Here is a 13,444-nt window from a genome sequence, read left to right as displayed (position 1 = left end):
CTTTTAAATTAAACAGGCGTGACTTTTCATTTTCTTCTTTCCTATAACTACTGTTAACTAAAGTAATAATATGCTCAACGTAGGATTATTAATTCCAGCCAATGAAAAAGCTTTATTTGCCACATATACGTTCCTTTACGCAGCATAGAATTTACACGGGCTGAGTATGGCCTGTTAATATTTTGTTGTAGCCATAAGCCCAACTCTCCTTCTTCACCCAATGACCGTCGATATTGTTTAGCCTCTTCCATTTCTCCATGGTGTTGCTGATTGATTTCTGCAACTCTCCGTTTCGTTGAAGTTATAACTATTAAGTAGTTCACCCATCCTAGTACTACTCTCGCCCAAGCACGCTTAACTGCGGAGTTCTGATAGGATCTGGTGCATTAGTGCTGGTATGATCGCACCCTATTTATTCATATCTTAATTTCAGCTTATAACCCACCTTCTTCATCCCTTATTCAAGTTCGTACAGCCTTTAGAATACCTCTTCAAATTCCTATTGCTATCTTCGTCTTCAAAAACTCGTGCAAATACTATTGTAAAGCTCTCTACTTATAAAACTTATTCGTTGTGTAGTTCAGATCTTTAATTAACCGAATACAAACTAAATTTGTCTCTTTTATGTTTTTAAATTAACAGGGATTGACTGTGATATCAAAAGTAAGCCAAAAGACATGGCAAGTTGCATACAGTCTCAATCAATCTGTGGTACACGTTTTTATTTGTTTCCATTACTCTTAGTACAAAATATTGCTTCACTTCTTCTAACATTCTCTTAGTAAAGATTTAAGCTGACTTTTTTTTGATGAATTTGCTGCTTCCATCTCACGCGTACGTGGTTCGTCAGCTGAAACGCTCTGTGGATGTCTTTTACAACATGGTTTGCGTAACACTGATAATGTACTTGATGCGTTCCAGCTTGCGCTGCTATGTGATTTCCCTCGGCTTAGCGTCATATCTCACCATATGATCATGAAACACTTCAAGGAGCTTTGTGCTACAGGAGCATGGATATTTATGCAGAGCCGTCCCTTTCTCGAGAAAAAAAACTTAGAAGGCTCTGTCATCATCGAAGAAAGTGTAAGTAGTACATTCACAAACACTTTCTTGCTCTTTATGTAACTCTTTTTCTCTGACTTTTGTTTGGATTGGTTGGCTCAATAGCTTTTATCAATACAAATTAACAGGGTGCTCACGGGGTTCTTCAAAAGTGGAACAAGATTGAGGCAAGGCTAAAAGCCACATCTCATTTTTAAGAACGAAGGTTTTAGCTTCCTGTCCAAAACACGTTTTGCTTATTCTATCAAAATTGTAGAAAAAATGACTCTCAATTTGTTTGTGTAGTATTATAATCCTGATAATGAGAAGATGGAACCCACTGTTGCTACGATTCTCAAAGGAAGTGATAATTTTTTTGTTTATGTTCATTAGTAAGTATCTGATAGTATATATTATATCCATAAGATGTAAAAAGATTAACCCACTGATCGACCTAGACTGTTTTGTTTCTTATTTTCTTAAGGGTCTTCCATTTGAGCTATAATAACATGCTTCTAAATCAGTTGTGGAGTGAAAATGGTAATACTAAGAATCTTCTCAGCAATTCTTTCTTTCAGCTTCAAGCTAATCGTGCTATTACTGATATACATGTGCAGTTGCATGAGTAAATATCATTTTTAATAATTATGTAGTAATCACTTTATATAAATTATGTGACTGTGGTCTGGTCTCTGCAGAATCAAGTAAAACCCTTGAAAGAAATGAGAGAAATGGTCAAAGCTTACTAGAAGGTTAGAATCCTGAGAGTTTCTAAAATATATTGTCAGAAATCTACTCTAAACAGCCATTCTTCCATCATGTACGTGAACAATTCTTCCTGATAGTAGAAGACAAGAGGATGCAAACTTCAACGTAGATTTACCGACTGATGTTAATGGTTCTGATTAAAAAATTAAGGCATGTGCCATTTAAGGAACTTGGTTAACCCGTTCTCGTCTATGTTCCTTTATCTCAGGTCACATGGGTGCTGCATTTATAAGGTTTACACAATCTTATGCTGCTTATACTCCTTCGATTCTGCTCTTGATGATCTTATTCTTATATATACAATCATGTGCAAATTAAGAGTTTAAGCAGTGCAATGAATTTACCTGGAAATTAATTACAATTGAAAGCTCGAGAGTTTAATGTTAGCTAATCTGCTCGATAATAATCCAATATAGAAAAGGGATTGAGCTATAGCATCTAGAGTGTACACGTCCACATATTAAATCAACCAATCAAATGTCTCTAATTTACCACGTCATTCGTTCATTCACACAACACAAAATTGACTCGGACCTCTCCATTTCGTCTTCCTCCAAAGCACGCCGTTACACCACTTCCGATTCTCCTTCACCTCCGCATCTAAGTCTCATAAAGTTCATGTGCTTATCATAACCCAAACGACATGAATCTGATCCCTTCCATCAGCTCCACAATTATATATCTCCCTTCTTCTTTGCTTCTCCCCTTCACCCTATTTAAGCTAACCAAATTTTCAGAGAAACCAATGACAGAATGAGGAAATCAACCGGCAAAGCCCCTACATCTCTGCTCTAAAATGATGTTGCTCATGTCCAAAGACACTCGAAGCTAAGACACTCGAAGCTACGTTTCGGTTAATCAACTTCTGGCAACCGAGGACCACAACTAAAGGTAGTTTCGTTATTGGTCTAAACTAAAGGTAGTTTCGTTATTTGTCTGGAGCTTCTTCTTATATATGATCATGTATGAAATCATGTTCTAACCCGATAATTTTACTCATTTTGTGATATTAGTGTCTTTCAATTTTTGTGAAGCTGCTTCATGTTCTTTCTAGCTTCATTCTTCAATTTTTCAATCAACAGATGGATCAATGTGTGTTTCCTTCTCTTCTTCTAATTGGCAATTAGGTTTTCCCACGGCTGTACATAGGAGTACTTTAGACTGAGCCGTGCTGTTGCTACATGTAAAATCAGTTCTTCCTTAAAGTACGATGCTCACCAACAAGTTTTAATCATCAACACTCATTCTCTTTCATCATGATTCAACACTGTCTATGGTAACTGGTAAGAGATTGCAGCATGAACAATGTTTAATCTCTAAATCTTTGTTATATCAATCCCTTCACTATCACTGTTGATGATTTGCTTCTTTTTGAACAAGAAATTTTTTTAACAGGTTTGTTAGATTCTCCAGTATGCTGAACATATCCGAAGGACGTCAATCTCAGTCCAAGTGCATAATATACTTTGCTGGTAACCACCACCAAGTCTAGGTTTTAGGAATTTTCATGTGTTACATTAAAGAACGAAGATACTGATTTTTTTTACTGCTCAGTTTTTTTTTCTACTTTTGTGGCAGAGATTGAACAATAAACGAGGGCCTGTCTACCAGTTTCTCAAACCACAAGGCTTTGTCCTTACGACACTGCTTATCGGTACAGAGATTCAGAAGTGTACAAGGTCACTGTTTTTCTTTATTATGATAAAACTTTGGGTATGCTGTATTTTTTTTGTCATTTTGGCTTCACAGTGGGTATGCCACATGAATCACTGGGGTAACATGCGCTGTTGATTTCATATTGCTTCTAAATCCAAATCGGTATAGAAAGTTTCTACAAACAAGTTGGAATAAGGGATGTTTATGGCAGATCTCTTCAAGTTTCTCTTATGTAGAAGAATGTTTCTTGCATCAGAATTATTTGTGTAAAGCTTTTATGGGACAGTTTTATTGTCTACCTCCATTAACATGTGACGATTTTGCTTTGCAGTATCTATTGAGAAGAGCTTCATTAACCGCTGAGGATGCTTTTGCCTTTTTGAAAATAACGACAATGATGGTGACCCAATTTATGAACCTTCTTATTCATCTGAGAGTGTTCACATAAGTTTCTCTATCCTAATTTGCTTCTCTTCCCCAATACAACTCGATTTGACGGACATTGATGGACATAGGTTTCTATCACAGTGGACTCATGACAAAAGACATTAATGATCTGTGGATTCAAGCTGACTTTGATGGAAACAGTCTAAAACAGTTTCAAGTACCGCTACTGAATGAGGACATAGAAGCAAATGGTAACCAAGAACAAACAATTGGTTTCAGTGTCAAGAACACATCATTATTTCTTTCTGAAGTGGAGGAAGGAGTGTAGCTAGAAACTTACTCTCTCTCAGATCAAGAGAGGCTTACAATTTTTTTTCTCTCCCATAAGAATTCCTTGCTCAGGTCCTCCCAATTGGTTTCATGACAAAACCCTCAAACAACAAACCTTTCTCTTCTTACATTTAAGAGACCTTTAGATTTATTTCCCCTCCCCCCTCCCCTCATATTAGAGGTTAGTATCAACACTTTGCCTCCATAGGCCAAAGAAAATACTGGCAACGCCCTGGCCGTTCTCCCCTTCTGGTTTGTGCGTTGGGTGAAAAAGAGAGAAAAGGATATTACACGCTGGTATATATTATACTGTGTAATATGCTAACCAAATGTGGAAGCTTTCATGTAAAAGTAAATGTTGTAGTAAAGATTTAAGAAGCATCTTTGGAACTCTCAAAAGTTTAGGACACTAAACCAAATTTGTTATAACCAATGCATCAAGAATTAGGCAATTCGAAATCAAAAGCATAGTCCTTCTAAACAGCAGCAGTCATATTTTAAGATTATGGAACTATAAACAATATGCTAATAATAATATCCTGTAACAAAAACAATTAGTGTTCAAATTATTCAATATTTATAGAACATATTTTATTTAAACAGTGATTTTTTTGGGGAAAAAGATGCAATTTAAATTTATTCAATAATTAGTATATGTTACTCATATTAAATGTGATTATAAAATATTATATCATAAGATTACATATACAAAAAAAATATTTACATAATGTGTATTACATATGAAAAGTACATTTAAAACACAATTTATGTATATATATATATCGAAAAATAGAAAATGGTAGTTAATTTAAAGGTTACAATTTTAAAAACGATCTTCTATTTTGATAATTTTAAAATTATTATAAATATAAAAAAAATTATTAATATAAACATGTATAGCCTGGATACTAACTTAGAATGTGTATAACTAAAGTAAAATTTAATAATGAGTTTGTACACAATACTATCAAAGCATCATAGACAAAGGTCATGGAACCTAAAAAAAAAGGTCATGAAACACAAAAGAATAAGTGAGGCAAATACGAGAATAATAATAATGTAGTTTCTAAGTTTGCAACTCAGATTGTAGGGCAGGATCAAACCGTAGGAGTTGGAATTCTTAAACCGTTTTTGTATATAAATTATTTTCAGAAACACACAAAACGTCTATGCAATGTGTGTAATCAGATTTAAGTTAAGAGTTCTTCAGAATTTTTGATTAAAAACCTAATTCCAGACATCAGACAGTGATAATTTTTGTATATATCTACCATTTATAAATTTCAGAACGCTTTTAAGTTGGGTTTGAAGTCCTCACTCATACCTGTTTTCGAGAGGTCATTCAAGACCATGTTTGAGCAAGTATCTCAACCTTGCATAAAGGGATGACCGAGCACACAAACACTACCCAGCAAACATAAAAAACTAGAACATCAAATAATAGTATCAATATTCAAAATTATTTCCAAAAAATCTGATTAATTAAATAATTAAAATAAGAAACTGTAAAATTAATATTACATCAACAACGGTAAGAAAGTAAACCTTCTATAAATTTACAACTAAAAATATTTCAAATCAAGAAGCAAAATTTCCTTTCTATCACAAACAAACTTAAAAAAAAAACACAGAAATTAAATAGCAACAATAAATGTTAAATTTAAATTTTGGTTAATAGGTTGACAAAATTATTTTGGTTAAAACGATAAATTGAAGACAACAAATAAAGAACCGGTACACAAGTCGGTGGTACTTTCTTTTAAAGACAAGATCAAAAATGAAACTTAATAATTTTAAAACCAATCAAAATTTATACAGTACTAATTATAAGCTTTACAATTGTTTTACATAAAAATAAATAACCAAGATAAAAAATATATATAGATCTTAACTTATAATTTAGTTAACTTTTTATTAATCTTACTAATATCCTACATAAAACTTCAATAAAACACAACAAATTATTTCAAATTTGCATTTATGTTTATAATTCTATAACAAGTTTCAGTGTAGAAATATAAATATATTTCAAATTTGAATTTATCATATTTGTTTGTTTTTTAAATATAAATATGAAAATTAAACTAATATTATAGGAAAAAATCTGGGCGTAGCCCGGAAAACCCCCTAGTTAGTAATAAACGTAGAAGGATGGCCCTTTTCCTAATCTAAATTGCATATATTCTAATGATGGTTCTTTTTTCATTTCCTTATTTAGTTATTTAGTTATTTATAATTATTATAGTTTTTAAAACAACAATATGCTAACACTGGTTATTAGATTTCGTCTATTATCTTACTAAGGACCAAATAAAATACATAAGTTTCTTTACAGTTTGTTATTAGTATAAATAGTTAAATAAATTTACCATTGCAAACTACCACTGAATATTTTATGATTAAATAAGATACAAATTCAAAAATTATATTTTATTTTAAGAATGGAAAGAGATATTTTTAGAATGATAAAACACAACTTTAAAACCTTTTTAAAATATTAAGAAGCATTGAATTTCTTTTTATGAAAAAACACAACGTGAAGCAAGTATACACATCCCTAACCTTATCATACTTTACGCCAATGAAGAAATAACAATGTGTGTAAAGGTTGTGTGTATTCACCTTGAAAGACATTTGCTAACACTAGAGAGGTCATGTTAGGCGAAAGACAAACCTTGGTCAAAAGGTAAGTTGCCCATGACGCAAAAGCTGAGAATACGGGTGCAGTGAAGACACAAATAGTCTCCACTGACAGAGGAATGTTTAATGAATTCAAGACCCTGTGGCAGACAGATGTAAATATCAAAACTTTAAACTACCCATACAAGTATTTCAAATCATTACTGACATCAGTGAAACTAAACGAAATTTTTACTTTTTATGACACTTTCTCACTTATGAATTGCGCATAAAGACACATGTGGCTGGAGGCACACTTTCTTAATATGCAATGTCCTTCATGTCCTCAAATAACACTCAACTATATTATCTTCTAACTCTAACTAACCAGTCACTGTCCCAACTCTAACTAAGCGATATATCATAAAATAATATGTCAGAAAGTAATTCAATAATCGAACCACCCTTTCTCTCCAACATGACTTTTGAATTCCAGATCTACTTTCTCAATTCGCTTACCCTAATTTCGCGACCCACCCTCTCTTTCTTCTTCACCCAGAATACTCACCGCTTGTTTTGATTATGTAATTTCCTGCACACAAAATTCCTCATCATTTCTCATCTTATTGAACAATACCCTTTTCCTCTCTGTAATCAACCATGACGAAACCAAAGTTGAAGAAGAAAGAGAAAAGTACTAGGTAACCAAACCCACCGCAAAAGGAAATCGGAGGTTAGGCTTTCTTCCACTCCGCACTCCTTTATTTTGTTAGAAATTAGAGTTTTTTCAGATCCCTCCCAGATTTCGGTTCACATCGCTAATTAATTTGAGAACCTTCTTCTGAATACAGGAACACGACTTTCGTCTCCCGCCAAGACTATTTGTAACTGATAGATTCCCCACTAGGAGTTTGAACATCTACTCCTCGCCGGAGATTATACCATTCATACGGCATGTTCTAGATACTCCCAAATTCGAAACAATTCGTCAGTCTTGTTTCGGAAAGCTTTTTGACCTCCTTGCCCGGAAATACCTAGTATTGTGTAAGCTCATTCATGGACGACTCGCCACCTTCCACTCCTCCTACGGTCAGCTCCCCTGCTCTCAACCCCATCATCCACACACCAACTGTCCATGAATCACCTGACCAGAATTCCCACATTGTCTACACATCTCCTAACCACAGTTCTGAGAGTGTTCAGGTTTCTCCGGTTTATATAACAACCGTACATCACCCACCGGAGGACACTCCGATGATCACTACTAACTAGAATTAACCAAACAATCAGCCTTCAGACGATCTACAACCGACTCCAACACTAGTTAGCGTGCAACCTCCTTACCACGAACTCCACTATGATTCAAGTGATAACTTTGTTCCACTTTGCAAAATGGCATTTAATTCTGTGTCTAGGATCATCACTCATTCTTGTACCACTACCACTTACATCGGACGTTGTCGGCAACAATATATTTTTTGGTAAAGGAAACATGACAACAACACGTCCTGTAAACACACTCATTCTCTTCTAAAAATCATTTGCAACTAAAATAAGTGTCCTCATCCACACAAACTTCTTGTCTTTATTCACCCAGTGAGGGGCAAATTGGTCCGAAATCTGCTGAGTCATGAGAAAAAGTATACCTCCAGCAACATGTATCTTAATCACAGACGGCTTAGTAGCAAGGACGGGCAGGGCGATCGCCCAGGGCCCATAGACAAAAGGGGGCCCACAATTTTTTCTTAGTTTTTTGATGATGTTAAAAAAATAGTTTTATAGATCTATTATCTTGTTTTGCTACGTTGAACTCTTCCCCAATAAATTTTTTCACCTTCAACTATGACCGAGTATGGATTTTACTTTCGATAAGATAATCAATTCAGTTCAAACCCTTCATGCATCTTGTAACTTTGTGTGTGACTGAAAAATCAGAAACCGGTTTGAACACAAGTTCCGTGTTTGCAATTTTTTAACATTTCAAGTTATATTCTGTTGTTGACTATAGGAACCAGAACAATATTATGATATCATTATTGTTATTTGATCAATAGGACGCCCATTAGAACAGACTATAAAATCACAAGTTTTTGTGAATGTATTTGTTAACAGGTTCTGTTATTTTAAGACATTTTTTCGTAGTTACATTTTTATTTACTAATCTTTTTAGGTTTGCATTTATCTTTTGATGTTTAGGTTCCTTTTTTTTTTGTCAATTCCTGAATCATATCTTATTTTTTCTTTTTACTTGAACTGTTTTTTCGGTCACACAGAAAAGTGTTTCACATAAATTTGTGACAAAGAAATGTTAGGGGTCTTCTTTTTTTTTTTGCCTCAGGGCCTACTAAATGTTTAAGCCGGCCCTCTGTCAAAAGTAAAAAATGTGTCCCATAGTGAAACGCACTCAAACTAAACTGACCACCAAACTAGCGCCTTCGTGGATTTAACACATGTCAAGTGTTGATTCGCTACATTCATCTAATAAAGGTTCTCTTTAACTTAGTAATCAAACCAAACCGCAGTAGACTTTCCAGACCGGTAAAAATCTCGATAACCATGTTATCTCGGTTCAAATCAAGCCGGTTTAGTACCATTTAAATGCTATCCAAATCTAGATGATCTTTTTTTTTTGGTTCTGTTCATTTACTTCACACTGGTAATGGAAGAACATACAAAGTGCTTTTCTCGACAAATACAAATTAGAAGCCAAAAACTTATATGACCAGTAACCAAAAAGTAGTAACATAGCAACTTTTCAATACTAAACAATCACATGAAACAAAGTAGAAAGATAAGAATGCCAGGGGAAAGTCAAAGTAATCAAGTTACTGTTGGTCGAAACAAAGACAACCTCAGACTACTCGGGATTACTTGTTACAGACAGAGTCCAAATACTACTGCTTACAGACCAAAAACAAGTATTGATTTTGCTTGCAAGCGAATACTAGATACGTTTTTTGATAAAATATCGCTCCAGTGAACGGTGGTATGATTTGCTCGTTTGCATTTCTTTATGATAAACAGAAGATGACTGCGTTTCACCTGATCTCTTGGAGTCGATACACATGCTCTAAAGTCGAAACCATGAGGAAGCAGGCTCTCTAAAAACGAGAACACAAGAAATATTCAACTTCTTAAGAAAATAAGTTAGAGTCTATTTGCTCCACGTTGGGGAAGATTTTTCTGAGCACAGCAACGTAATCAGAAGACTTGGCCTGAGAAGAGATACAAACACACATAAATGAATATACTTGAACTAGATATAGTTAGATGGATCCAAAGTGAAATGACACCTTTTCACAACTTCCCCAGCTAGAGAAACTAATAATCTAAACAAGATATTGGGTCTCAACCAAATAAATGAACAGACAGATGCAGAAGACCACAAACAAGTTGTGATCTTCAAGTTATGTTCCGTAATGCACTAGAAGATTATCATAGCAATGGGATCAAATGCGTATCACTAAACAGACATGCCATATCTAAAACTTACACAAGGGTTATTTTCCAGGTAGATAGTGGTAAGCTTCTCTTTAGAGCCTTCAACAGCTTCTGTGATTGCTTCAAGTGATTCTATCTGGTTGTCACTAATTAAGCCATAAATCTTCCAGCCTACAGGTTAAGGTAAAGTCAGGATGTAAACCAAAAATCACCAAAAGACAAAAAAAAAACAGTCCTGAAGCACGGAAAGTGACATACTTTGTGAGGCTCTGAATGTCATCAACTGATGTGAGCTTGTTGTTAGACACGTCCAACACCCGTAGGTTAACCAGTGCACTCAAGCCTTCCATTTTTAAAAATGGTTAGAGTTTGTTTTATTTAATAAACATAATAAATTATAAATACATAGAGATTACTTATAATGCTACGTTCAATAATTTACTTATAATGCTTATTTGTTGGGGATCCATACTATATATGTACCAACACTGTGTTGAGTTTATTTCGTCTATTATACCTGGAAAATAACCCTTGGCGATTCCACATTGCATTAGCAACACTTTATTTCGTCTATACAATTATGTATTTTATAATACATCTATTTAGCTTTAATTCAGAAATAATTTATAAATTGAAATATTCTTTTTTGTATATTATCATTTTCATTCTAAATATTTTTTTATTTATAATTATCACTAAAAGTCATATTGGAAATTTAATATTGTTCCCCTCCCCCGCCGTACGCGGAGGGTCTGAATCCTAGTATCATATAAAGTGAGAAGGGTTTGTAAATTGGGCTTTTTGCAAAATTGACTCAAAACTCAAAGTCAAACCTAAAAGTAATCCATGCTTTTCTTGAATTTTTCTTTTGTCCTATTCACCCCACAAGTTCTATTCACCCCACAAGTTCATATTATTCACGAAAATGCCATTAGTTTTTTTTTTTCTTTTTTTTTCGAAAATAACATTTTTACTCTCTCAACCTCATCATCTTCGAGTATTTACAAGATTGTCATTACAATCAATACACCAACCACCATGAACAACCAATTTGAAGCTCTTAATGCACCTCAAATCGATTTACACTCTCTCTTTCTCACTTGTTATGAACTAAAAACAACATCTCTTTCACTTTGCTCCATATTCATCCAAAAAACTCAAGCTTTTGATTCAAATTTTTTTATGGTTGAAAGAGCCATTCAAGCATACTATTCTTGGTGGATTACTTTCGTTTGAGGTTCTGGGTGGTTGGAGAAGACTCTGTGTGCTAAGGAAGTCATCTCACTAGTTTAAGGTATGAAATTGAAATTTTTTACCAGATCTGTTCGCGTATAAGACTTATCCGTAAGTAGTCTGGCTGTAGAAGACTTACGGGTAAGTCTTCTGGTCAAATGGACGACTTACTTGTAAGTCGTTATCTTTGTTTGTTAAAAAAAAATTTAGAGAATACCCTAGACGACTTACTGGTAAGTCGTCTAGGATAAACGGGTTAGTTTTGCATTTGACCGAATTGTGTCAGATATTTGACTTTTCCTGGACGACTTATCAGCAAGTCGTCTCCGGACTTACCAGTAAGTCGTCTCCGGGAAAACAAAAATTTCAATATTTTATTAAAGCTAGACGTAAGTCGTCTCAGGTTACTTTTGCAATAGGAAAATAAAACCTAAATATTTAACTTTTCCCAGACGACTTACGTGGAAGTCGTCAAGTAAGACGACTTACTTGAAAGTCGTCCAACTTACTTGAAAGTCGTCCAACTTACTTGAAAGTCGTCCAGGATAAGCAAAGTCGTCCAGATTTATTTCCTAGATTCTGGTCAAACCTTGCTTATCTCGGATGACATTCTCGTAAGTCGTCTACCTGGACGACTTTCAAGTAAGTCGTCTACCTGGACGACTTTCAAGTAAGTCGTCTGGGTAAAGTTAAATATTTAAGTTTCTTTTTCAAATTGTAAACTAACCTGAGAAGACTTACAAATAAGTCGTCTAGCTTTAATAAAATATTGAATTTTTTGTTTACCCAGAGACGACTTACTGGTAAGTCTTCCACGAAAAGTCAAATATCTGACAAAATTCGGTCAAATGCAAAACTAACTTGTTTTATCCTAGACGACTTACCAGTAAGTCGTTTAGAGTTTTTTTTAACAAACAAAGCTGGACGACTTACAAGTAAGTCGTCCAATTTAAAATTCAATTGCAAAAATGACCTGTTTGGACGACTTACTGGCAAGTCTTCCAGACGACTTACTGGCAAGTCTTCCAGACGACTTACTGGTATGTCGTTTGTGTCAATGTTTAGTAAACTTTTATTTTCTCTATGTTTACTAATGTGTTTTATTTTGAATTTTTGTAGATGATGCGTCAGTTACATGCAGTGTATGGAGAATGGTTGTTGAAAGATTGCCGTTGGGATTTTGTGGTTGATAATGTCAAAGGAGCGAGAATCACTTTTTGGGGGGGAAGGTTCGACACATGCTGAACTTCTTGCAATGGCTCAAGAAGATTATAACCTGGACATGAGCACGGAATCAGTGGAGATAACCTACTCAGTACCAGCAGAAATGATGCTGGCTCCAGAAACCCTTCCTATTCATGTTACAAGTGATAGAAAAGTTCGAAACTTGCTCGAGATAACCAAAACGCATGGAGTACGGCTTTGTGTATCAAGCCGTAGCAAGGTGGAAACGGTTTCAGAGTTCAGGTAAGAAGATGATGAAGCTGATGAATGTTTTGAAGATGATGATGATGATTTGGTTGAAGATGAAAATCATGATGGGGAGGAGGACGATGGGGAGGAGGATGCTGGTATCTCTATTGTTGATGAAGCGGACGAGAATGGTGAGGATTACAGTGTTTATGGAAAGGTTGAAGATGAGGATGAGGAAGATGATGATATGTGTTTTGAAGATATCAAAAAGATTGAAGGAGGAAGATCGAATGGTAACAATATCTATGTCAACCATAGTTTTGTTAGCAAGGATGCACTCTTTCAGAGCTGCGGGTGACAGCAGTGAGGTTTAGGTTCTCCTTCAGAATATACAAGTCAACGAAAACTCTCCTTGTGACAACATGTCCGGTTAGTGGTTGTCAATGGAAGGTCAGAGCGAGTGTGAAACATGGGACAAACACGTTTTGGGTAACAAAGTATGTGGAAAAACATACATGCTCAGCGGGAGACCGACTCGCTCAGCGGAGACACTGTA

At 34.9% G+C, this 13,444-nt stretch overlaps 1 long non-coding RNA gene across 1 annotated transcript; it reads left to right on the top strand.

Moving 5' to 3' along the window:
- Positions 1–642: 642 nt before the first annotated feature.
- On the top strand, positions 643–1,534 carry LOC106317529. Its single transcript, XR_001265152.1, has 4 exons — positions 643–711; positions 851–1,083; positions 1,191–1,267; positions 1,348–1,534. It is a non-coding gene; the product is annotated as an uncharacterized LOC106317529 (long non-coding RNA).
- Positions 1,535–13,444: the final 11,910 nt, after the last annotated feature.

Source organism: Brassica oleracea, chromosome C9, assembly GCF_000695525.1.
Source record: "Brassica oleracea var. oleracea cultivar TO1000 chromosome C9, BOL, whole genome shotgun sequence".
NCBI classification, from domain to species: Eukaryota; Viridiplantae; Streptophyta; class Magnoliopsida; order Brassicales; family Brassicaceae; genus Brassica; species Brassica oleracea.
This window is presented reverse-complemented; position numbering and strand designations above follow the sequence as displayed.